An 11,942-nucleotide genomic window follows, 5' to 3' on the forward strand; every position below is an offset into this window, starting at 1 on the left:
GCATTGGGGAGACATTCCACAGACAATAAACTACCACAGAAAAGGCCTGCTCTCTTAATTAATAAAATAATCTTGAACGATAATAATAATAAATAAAGGCAACACATTTTAAATGACCCAAGTAAAATGCCACAAAGTAGTAAGCAATATTTTAGTAGGTCCCAATGAATGTATTGCCCTACTGTGAATATATTAATTGCTTTCCAATCACTGTAGACTATTTTCTTCACAATAGGTAACACATAGAACTCTTTTTAAAAACATAGGTTGTTATTATTTAGTTTGGGGGGCTAATTTTATCCCTGCCACTAGCATTACACTGATACAGGGTGGAATGGAGAAGAAACCCAACAATGTAGGCACTGTACTAGGATACTAGGAAACCAACAAAAGCATGAAGAAAATTATCAGAGGCAAGCATCAAAGTCTTTTCTCTGTAGAAAACAGTCGTGGAGCTCTTATCAGAAGCCGCAGCATGTTTACTGCTTCAATGATTGCCCCCCCCCCCTTGAGCTGATTCTCTGAAATGTTCCTGAACTGATTGCAGTAATTACACCTGAAGATTTAAAGTAATGTTCGGGGGGGGGGGGAGGTAAAGGACAATTAATAAATGGCCTGTTTTATTTTCCATTTACATGGCTGAGAAAACATTCCATTAAAAATAAAGGTAGTTCTTGATTACTGTACACTTGTTTGTTTTTCGGGTTGTTGTTGTTGTTGTTGTTGTTGTTGTTTTGAGAAGTAGAACAATCAAATAAAAATAACTCTGCATTTTTCCAATTAGATATTTTGCTAGCTACAGAAGTAGGAGACTTTCCAGGGTAGCAGCCTTTGATACTGAAGTTGTCTAGCTTTTCTGAATATGCTGCCTACTGCAGTTGCTAGAGGACAATGCTACAAATATCTTTTTGCACAATAGAATGTGTTCTATAGAGCATGAAAACCCTCTTTGGCAGCTGTGATGCTCAGTGGAAAACCTGGCAACAGATTTAGTAATTTTAATATCTCAGTTGCTATGAATAATAGTGTCAATGTGAACAAAAGCCGTATAAACGGTGAGTCAACTCTCCATTCCTCCGTGAGAAGTCATTTAACTCAGTTCCACATATAACACATTAAAATGATTCTCCCCTCCACACCCACAAAAATACAGCACACTGCTAGTCCCAAGGATGGTGTGGATACAAGTTAAATTGAATTCACGTGGGGCTTATTTCCAAGTAGATGTTTGGGATTGAATTTCCTGGCTCAAATGAAATGCTATACAGCTACATCCTTGCCGACTGCTGCTGCTAAGTTTCCAGTCAGATGCGTCCTGTAATAAGAACAACCTTCCTAGGCTAGAACAATGATTAGTCTAGCTTCGTATTTTGCCTTTGACAGCCGCCCAGTCTAGACGTTTCAGAGAAACTACAATACAGAAGGGAAAAGGAGATACAAAGCATATATTCTACCACTGAGCCCCATTCCTTATTGGTAATTCCTCGTTTCCAACTTAGAAGTCCCCTGAAGACGAGAACAGCATTATGAATATTCTAACATTGCTGAAAATAGCAAACATATTAAAGATTAACAGGTGTGTCAAGAGTTAGAGAGATTTAGGTTTATGCTCTGGACTACAGAGAGTGTGAAAAGTGAAAAGATCGCACTGACTTGCAAATGGGTTTCTGCATCACTTGGGTATGGACCATTGGAGCTGTTTGTAAGATGTTGGCTTGACACAGGATACAGACTAGCTGTCAGAGACAATGCTTACCTTCTGAACTGTTAGCACTAACCTCTTTGTAAAAAGAGCGCTCAAGGTAATAAAAAGAAAATTGCCAGTAGCTGCCTGGGAATGTGTGTCTTGCAATTTCCTTGACATCTATCTTCCCCACCCCCATCAAACAACAAAGGCTGAGTATGGCAGACACAAAGTAGGTCACTGTTAGGAACGAGCAGTGGGGGTAGGGGACTGATGCTTACCTCTGAATCAGCAGGGAGCTAAATTCTCTAGCAATGTCCTTGTGAGTTGATTTGCAGGAACAATGTCTGAATAGCTTGCCTTCTAGCATCCTAAGCATTCCAAGCATCAAACTAGGTTAAAAATAAGTTATCAGTGCGTTTGGAGAACTGAATAAACACTTCATTTATCTATTCAGGTTGTTCCTATGGTCCTGGTACTCCATGTCGCCACTACACCAGGGATAATGCCAGCATGCTCATAGGTCAACCAGAAGCACAAGTTCAACCAGAAGCACAAGTTCCTTGTGTGATGTTTGGAAATATCCTTTTAAACCTAGAACCTCCATGATCTTGCGATGTCTGAAATATAGAATTTTTCAGAGCAGTTTCCATTATTTGATGTGTGTGTGTGTGTGCATGTGTTATATTTGATGGCTTGGAGTTTTGTGTACAAATTGACCTGCAGAGCAAAGGGGAACTTTGAGGGGAAGATTTTAAGAGAACATATTAAAGGTACTTTGCTGCGTGTGTTGACTCCTAAAAAGAATTTGTGATAAGAATTTGTGAAAAGATGTGTGAAGTAAGCGTTAGATAAGGTAGTTGTATCAGACAGAATTTGAAATAAGTCCAATGTCTGACTAGTAGGCCTTTATCTTACCAGAAGCAGAGCATCATATGCAATACCAGATATAAGGCAAGTAGGATTATTTGTTTTATTTATTGTTTATGTAATGTATTTATATCCCACCTTTCTGCCAAGCTGGGTCAATGGACTGAGGTATGATCTGAGAAAGTTAGATGGTTCTACAAGCTGAGAGTGTTTAAACACTTGTCTTCGTCCACAAAGGAGGAAACATAGCCCAGAGGGAGAATAGTTCTCCGTCCCATTTGTCCATCACTACCATGACTGTTATGTATTGAAGTTCTCACCCTGGCCACCAGGAGTATCGTGTAGATAGTTTTCACTCAGGTCCACATCAGTTATTTTAGGCGGGAAACCCTGGGTTGTTGTTGCTACAATGTTGACAGCTGGCTGCCTATAAAAGCAGGCCGGCTGATCTGTTTGCTGTTCAGTTCTGTTCTGGCCTGTGAATAAACAAGAGCTGTTTGAAGAATCGCTGTGTCGTCTGATATGTTCACCCACAACTTAACAATGACTTTCTCCTGTGAGGCTTAATCACCCTCACAAAAAGGTGAGGGTTTTCTCTCCAGTGCAGTGCTAGCTAACCTCTGGGAGGCCGTGCCAGTGGTGGGTGAGGCCACTCCAGACTCATGAACGTGCATAGGAAACAGCCACGCACATCAGCAGGGAGTGGGGGTAGTGGTGGATTTATAGGTATATGAAGTGTGCAAAAAATTAGGGCACCCTGCAGCGGAGGGACCCCCAAATTATTAGTATATATTGTTAACTGAGAGGATACCTTTGAAACATGACTATAAACAATGAATGGCTATTGCTGAATTCTAGAAGCTTAGTTTGTTGCATTGTTTCCAACCTTTATTTCTCCTACTCCCCTACTGCTTGTGGATCACCTCATAAAAAGGCAAGTGAGTGTGGATAAGTCCTTGGGCAAAGAGCTGGTATATTTCTTTGAATGATGGCTTTTGTCTCCAAGCTACCAAAAATGGGATGAACTGGGCTAAGATGGCAACTGTCCCTGTCACCAGATTTATTGCTCACTTTTAACATCAAGGGAACACCCATACAATTTGAGTGCTCTGCGGGGAACATTATCTTTTTAGACACACAAAACCTGTCTGTGTAAATGGTCGGCCCCTAATATTTATTCCTAATAGCAAAAGCATAAAGGAATAGAAAAGTGAACAACGCTATTTATTCATTTTGAGATTTTAAAAGCCAACATTATATTGTAGCAGTCATATATCTTAAGCTGTGTCTTCCAAATAATGTGCTATCTCTGCCTAAAGTTAAATTGCTTGCTTTGGAACTGGCAGAATACAGTTCAGCCAATATGTCTGTCCTGCCATGCAGAAAATCAGGAAAGCTGTGAGCAGGGTGAATGATAGCTACATGTTATGCAAGTGATTGACACCTTGGAGTAGAGACCTAGAAATGTACTGATCCAAACGTAATAAAGGTATTTGGACTGGAAACTTATATGGCGTGTTAACGCATGCACCAATTATGAGAAAGTGTTTATTTTAGATCTAAACTGCTTTTTATTCAAACAGCACTTTAAAACAGAGATGAAAACTCTATATGTCCTCTTGAAGCTTCTGGACTCCAGCTCCCATCAGCTACAACCAGCATTGCAAATGATTAGGGATTGTGGAAAATGAACCCAAACATTTGGACAGCTGCAGGTTCCTTGACCCTGACTTTGTCACCTCTGTTTGCCTCAGTTCCTCAGATCCCCTTCTTGAGAAAGTTTAAGACACAGGATCTACATCTTCTGTGAAGAGGATCAAAAAGAATTATCTGCAACCTTATGTTCCTCATTTAGCACACCTTTAACTTCCTTGTCATACAAAGGTTTTAACTGCCCCTCTAGCCAGTCTCCTATGTATGTGTGTGGCGGTACTGGTATTCAGCACTATTTTTCTATAAAAAGAGGTACTATTTCTGGGTAAGCAGAGTCTGTAACCTGAAGCGTCTGTAACCTAAAGTGTCTGTAACCTGAGGTACCACTGTACTTGCACTTTGGCTACTGATTTACTAGGGAACCTGCAAGCCTCAACTGTTTCCACATCCATGCTTCTCCCTTGCTGAATTGGGACAGGAGTTTTTAGTGCAAAAGTAAAAGGATTGTGGCAAAGACAGCTTGATATGATGCGATAACCGACACAACAGACTGCAAACCTCAAAGCCAAAGGCACTCACTACTGAAACACAAGTAAGAACCACCCAACTAGCCTAGGGAAAGGAATGGCAGTCAAAAACAGAAATAGTGTAGCAGAAACGATCCAGTGTTGCGCATTAAATTAATGAAATTGAGGACACCACCTCCAGTATGCCTTTCCCTGTTCTTCCTACAGAATTTGTATCCAGAGATAGACATGCCCCACTGGTTCTCTCCCTTCCACCAGACTTCCATTACGCCAACAATATCTCTAAGACCAAGCACTGCAGCTCATCCATCTTGGCTTGGAAACACCTTCAAATGGTCTTTCTCCCCGAATGTCTTTAGCACGTGTGTTTAACTGTCTGGTGCTTTGGCCACTCTCCGTTACTATCATATGCCCTTGCACTCAATGTACTAGGTCTAAACCTCCTCCATTTGAACCATTATAAACACTGCATTTTAGATGATGTGCGAGCTTTTCAGAAACAGAGACAAATAATAGTTTCTTATGCCACATGTCCGAATTCAAGTGTTTCGTGTCTTTCCCGTTCTCTGTTATGGTCTGTCTTGAAGCTACCAACTGCATAGCTATTTCAGATGTGTGTTACTGGGTCAGGAAACAAGGAAAGCAAACATAAACTGGGATCACAGGGAATATCTGTGTGCATGGACTTATCCATCTCCTGCAATACCTTTGCCCAGATTTTTTAAATATAACCAGACTGTATTTTAATTATGTATTTACAACCAGAATTTATTTTAATTGTATGCTGCTCTAAGCTTCCAAATGAGAGAAAGGACATTTAAAAATACGATAAATAATAAGATCCACACTGGAGATCTGCAACAAATCCTGGAATGTAATGGCAGCTAAAGTCATATAATCTATGTAAGTTTATATTGTAGACAGGACTGAAGGGTGTCCTGCTAAGTCCAGGCTCAAATTAAGGCCAAAAAAGCTTTGTCTGCATTAATTTTCCATTAATTTAAGTCACATAAAACACAGATTTCACATGCATTGGCTGGGGGGAGCAGGAAGGGGCTGTTACATTATAGAAGATTACAGAGGGAATTTCCCCCCCAAAGTGTAGCTTACTATGATTTCTTTTCTGTGTGGAGCTTCTGGAGAGTGAGCAACCTATCATTTGAAGATTGCAGTTTTAACTGCCTGCAGGATTAACGGTTGTAGTGTTTGTTTTGAATGAGCTGCCATAATAACTCAACAGAAGCAGTTTGTGACAATTGAAGGAAAGAGAATAGATATGAATGGTTCCTGCTGATAAAACTGATTCCTTCGCGTGCCATTCAATGCCCAGGAAGAGAAATAAGGAGAATTAAGACCTTGGGTAGGTGATGGTGGAAACATCTGGTGAGGATGTACTTTATTTTGGTCACTACTTTCAGCACCAGCAGTATTGAAAACTTTTTTAAAAACCCACAATAATAGGTTAAGATACTATTATGTGTGTGTGTGTGAAGACAGATTCATAGAGGATAAGGCTATCAGTGTCTAGGTAAAAGTAAATGGACCCCTGACCATTAGGTCCAGTCGTGAACAACTCTGGGGTTGCGGCGCTCATCTTGCTTTACTGACCAAGGGAGCTGGCGTACAGCTTCCGGGTCATGTAGCCAGCATGACTAAGTCGCTTCTGGCGAACCAGAGCAGCGCACAGAAACGCCATTTACCTTCCCTCTGGAGTGGTACCTATTTATCTACTTGCACTGCATGCTTTCGAGCTGCTAGGTTGGCAGGAACAGGGACTGAGCAATGGGAGCTCACCCCATCGCGAGGATGTGAACCGCCGACCTTCTGATCAGCAAGCTCTAGGCTCTGTGGTTTAACCCACAGGGTCTACTAGCTATCAAAGGCTATGATGGCTCTATGTTCTACCTCCACAACTGGATGCAATGCGTCTCTGTATACCAATTTCTGGGAATCGTAAGTGGGGAGAATGCTGCTGTTGCATTAAAGTCTTGCTTGTGGGCTTCCCATAGGCATCATCTCGGCCACCGTGAGAACAGGATGCTGGACTGCATAGGCCTTTGGTCTAATCCAGCAAGGCTCTACATAATGCCAACTGTGAGTGATAGAAGTGCATAGAAGTACAGTGGTGCCCCGCAAGACGAACGCCTCGCAAGACGAAAAACCCGCTAGACAAAAGGGTTTTCCGTTTTGGAGGCGCTTCGCAAAACGAATTTCCCTATGGGCTTGCTTCGCAAGAAGAAAGCCCATAGGGAAATCTCCGGGGACCTCTTTTAAATGCTAGCGGTGGGGAGCAAAGCCTTCCCCCCCCTCCGGCCTTCAGAAGAGGTCCAGGAAGGCCGGCGGGGGCCGAAAGGCTTTGCTCCCCACCGCCAGCATTTTAAAAGCAGTCCGGGATAGCAGGGAAGCGCTTCCCGCTATCCCGGATGGCTTTTGAAGGCAGGCGGGGGGGAGCAAAGACTTTTGCCCGCCGTCCGGGAGAACGGAGAATCGCAGCGCGTTTCTTTTCAACTTCAACTTCAATGGATTTTGTATGGGGACTGATTTGTAAATCTGGGGGCTGTCCCCGGGAAACAGGGACATCTGGTAACCTTAGGTTAGAGGCAAGCAACTCAGAAGGCCAGTGGCTGGGGGATAACATCAGTGGACAGTGAACTGCAAGAGGAATCAAAGAGAATAAAAAAGTATAGGGAGAGAGCTGAGGATCTTGTTTGGTGGGGTTGTAGAATTTGTTTCCTTCTTATTCTGTCGTTCCTTGAAGGAATTCATGGGGGCATATATATTTCTTCCAGTACTTTTAATCCTCACAACTACCCTGCGAGACCTTTATGGCTTAGGACTAGATTCTCCAAGTATGCCTGCTTGAAGACTCTTTTCTCCAGCCTGAGGTACCCAGCAAATGGATTATTTTTTTCTCCAGTGCTGGCATCCTGGATGTGGAATGCTCTCCCCAACCTTATGGTTTCCCCAGGCTTTTACACTTTTATTTTTCCTTTCCCTATTACTCTGGTTTGTATTTTATTTTTTTAAATGTAGCTTTTATGGATTTACTGTTTTTTCAATTTCAGTTTTAATATTTCATAGTAATATTTTATTTTAAGATGGCCTAATAATTTGACTGAAGGGCAGGGTGTAAACCTTGATATTAAATAAATAAATGAGGTAGTTACGCTGAGAGGGAGGGACTGAAACAAGCTCAGCCAATGAGTACCCTTGCTTAGTGGATATTGGAACTTGGCTGTCTCCAGCCCTACTTCTTGATGCCAGCTGCTGTACCACAGTTCACTTTTGTGGGATTTAAGCAGCTTAGCAGTGTGCAGAGAGAGAATGGCAAGGTTTCTTCTGTAGAAAATGCCTTTGTCGTTTATGTGGAGGAAGAAAGCATGAAAAACTCTCTGTGTCCTCATTGGTAGCACTCAAGATGGAAAGGGATCGTGAATGCAGTCAAGAAATGAGCAAAGAAACCCAAAGCAGACTTAAGAAGATAATGACCTTGTCGTTGTGGCAGAAGGTCTGCAAAACAAACCCCATGGAAGTAAGAATTGATACTTCACTTGTGGCAAGTGGAACATTTGAAGCTGCCCTCTTAGTATTAGTAACCAAAGCAAATTTAACATGCTTGTAATTGGTGTTTTCCAGGTTTTCCCTTTTTGAATGGCACTCCCATAGGCTACATTACAAGCTGCTTCTGAAATTCCTCATGCTTTCACAAGAAATTTGCTATGTAGCCTGAGCAGGTGTTGTTCAAGACAGCCCAAGCCCCTTTGAGTTGTGCAGTTTGTTGGACCCTCATCCAGAGTGATGTGACTTACATTGCTTTGGGTCAAGGTGAAAATGTCTACTCTTGGCTTTGTGCTTAAAGAGGCACAGCAAGTAAAAAGATGAGACTGCTGAAAATGTTAGATTTGGGATAATTCAGCAAAAAATAAATAAATAGAATTCACTTCCAGGGAAAACTTTGTTACTTTTGAGACAGATGCAGAATTATTTACTGAAACATTGCATTATTCATAATATATAGTGATGGGTTGTATTAAATGCTAATCCTACTCAGAGTAAACCCAGTAAACCTGATGGACAAGACTCCCAGGCCTAACTCGGGTTAATTAATTTCAGTGCATCTACTCTGACCATGACTTTGTTGGATACAGTCCACTGTCAACAGAATTATTTTTGAAATTCATAATATTTTATGCATAGAGTTAATTAAATTAAAATTAATTTCTCCTGAACCAACCGTGGAGATAAATGGATGTTTACTGGTAACTAAAACAATTTTGTCTAGACTTTTGCAGTGGTTATATATTCATTTATTTCTCAGAGGCCTGGGAATTTTAGCAGTTGCAGCCCTGCCACTCACAAGGACAAGATGTTCATAACATTTCATCTCCGCAAGTCAGGAGAAATTATTTCTAGGTCACCGCCGAGAAAGATCATAAGCACAATTTCATTTCAAAGCTCTGCTCCACAGTTTTGGTTTCCATGCATTATAATTTCAAAACCCACAGCTGGGCAATATTTCTTTATTAGGACCAGCCAAAACATCACAAAAGAAGCGACCAGGCTTTTGAATTCACCAAACCCTTCATCAGACTGGATGGCAAACTAAATGGTGAAAGGAGAGGAAACTGTCTTGATACCAAGGCCACAAAGTCTGCTTTTAGTCAGAGTCTTGAGATAAGAGCGGAGGAGGAGATGGCAGGCTTAATTGGATTAGACTGTACTACAGGGATCTCACGCCCACAGAGACCTTCCCTTGTGCCTGCAAGGGTCTCTCCTCCCCTTCCCTCTGCTGAAATGGGGACTTGAAAGAAGCATTCTATTATAGCCAACAGAATCGGTTGCACTGTGTGTTTGGTATGTGTGGTTCTTATGGCAGTTTCTCTGGTTTAGAAACGTGCCCCACAGACCCCAAAAGACTGGCAACCCCCCCGCTATAGTAGGTGCTACACAGGTCTCAGGTTGCAGCTACATGGGACAAAGAAACCACTCACATTTAGTCACTCCCACTTTCTGCCTCTGGCCCTGCCCATTGCTGATGGACATGTGGTCCATGGAAGGTTACTGATGCAGGAATACCACCCTCAGGCTGAAAAACACTCCCACTCCTACAATATGGGTTCTAGATCTCAAAAATCAAAATACCGTACGAGATGCTCATATACGCCAGGCATAGGCAAAGTCAGCCCTCCAGATTGTTTGAGACTACAATTTCCATCATCCCTGACCACTGGTCTTGTTAGCTAGGGATGATGGGAGTTGTAGTCCCAAAACATCTGGAGGGCCAAGTTTGCCTATGCCTGATATAAGCGTTCACACCCTATGACACAAGTATGATATTCCACACACAAACTACTTATTATTTGAGAAAATTCACAATGCATGGGAGAAACTCACTGTACAAAAAGGCCAGAATTAATGTATGATGTTAACCGTGCATACTCTTTTCATTCGTACCTCTGATAGTCTTATTGGCTGAAAAACAGTTCAAAGAACCTCCAGAGTTGTTGGGTTTCTTTAAAACTGGAATTTAAGATGCTATTAGGCATGTGTGAGCTTTTTGGTTGACCCCTTGGGATGAGGCAGATCCAAATGGGGCAAATCCAAGGGAATAAAATCTGTTCCTAGTTTAAAGAGAGACAGACTTCTACGTGTAAAACTGTTACATGCTGCTCGCACTGAGGGGTGCTGGCCAAAAACTCCCACGGATTTCAATAGGGCCAGGATTTCATCCCACACAACCTCAAAGCAACGCATAAACATATAAAACTGTTTTTCACACATACCAAAATAAAAACGTTCGCTCAATCCATGCTGAAGCTTTAGAAAGCAACGGTTTCCGGATAAATACGCGACTGTTGTGCTTATTAGTTATTACGTTACAAGATCTGACTTATGCCGACATATGGGAGAACCTGCATTTTCTTCCCCAAGGCATTTAATGGATGTGTGTGCCCATTATTCCAACTAATTGGCACTGGCACATAGCCAGAGCCCTAAGAAGTCCTGGTAGATAAGTTATGCTGGGAATCGGGCAATATAAGTGTACATTCTTTTTTAGTTCTCCTGGACTTCTCGGCAGACTTAACACCACTCACTGACCATGGTATTCTTCTGGATTGTCTAGAGCAATGTTTTCCAAACTTGGGTCTCCAGTTGTTTTTGGACTACAGTTCCCATGATCCCTGACCAGGGGCATCTTACCCATAGAGGCTAGTGGTGCGGGGCACCAAGTTCTGGAGGGCACCAGGGAAGAGGGGGAGGCTGGATGCAGTGCCTCCTGGCATCAGCTCGCCGCCCTCGCCCACCTCTTCCATGCCACGCCGAAGCAGTGCTGCACCCAGAGCTTCCGTCTGCCATGGCCACTGTGGCACGAAGCCGCCAGCTGAGCCGGGAGGCACAGTGTCCAGCCTCTGCCTCTTCCCTGCCAGAGGAGCTGCCCTCCAGCCATTGCCCGCCTCCTCCAGCCCCGCCGGCAGTGCCGTCCTCCCTAAAAAACTCTGGGAAACTGGCGGGGGGCGCTTTGCACCACGGCACTGGATATGCTTAAGACGGCCCTGTCCCTGACCACTGGTCCTGCTAGCTGGGGATGATGGGAGTTGTAGTCGCAAAACAGCTGGAGACCCAAGTTTGGGAAACATAGGTCTAGGCTTTGGGCTGCTAAGATCTAATGTTAGTTCTATCATAACTCCGAGACCCACCAGCTAAGACGGCTTGGGGCAAAAGACACACGCTAACTAAGGAATTAATAATTCTGAGCCTAGATAAATTTGTTCTGAGTCTCATAACTGAACGGAGCTCAAAATTATTCTGTATAAAAAGGCCACTCTTACCCTGAGCTGTCCTCGTTTCAGCAGCTTATTTTAGGTCAGGGAAGCGTCATTTCATTGCTGCTATTAATAATCTATTTCGAGCCATAAATTGTTGCTGATCTACTTCAGATCACCCTGCTAGCTACCTCCTGTCCACTCCTGGTTTAGACAGTTGCCATTGGAGGTACTGTTTTATGGTGGTTCCAGTCCTTCCTACAGGTCAGATTTCTGTAGGAGGTGTTGGAGAACTCCTGCATGATGCCTTTCATGTCTCTCATCATTTTCCTGTTGTCAACTATGCTTCTCAACAGCCACGTGAAACTGTTGTGGAGGTTGCCCAGAGATTTTGACCTTTTTGTCATCACTAACTATGCAGACATCAAGGTGCATCTCCCAATC

Source organism: Podarcis gaigeae, assembly GCF_964106915.1.
Source record: "Podarcis gaigeae genome assembly, chromosome: 4".
NCBI lineage: Eukaryota > Metazoa > Chordata > Lepidosauria > Squamata > Lacertidae > Podarcis > Podarcis gaigeae.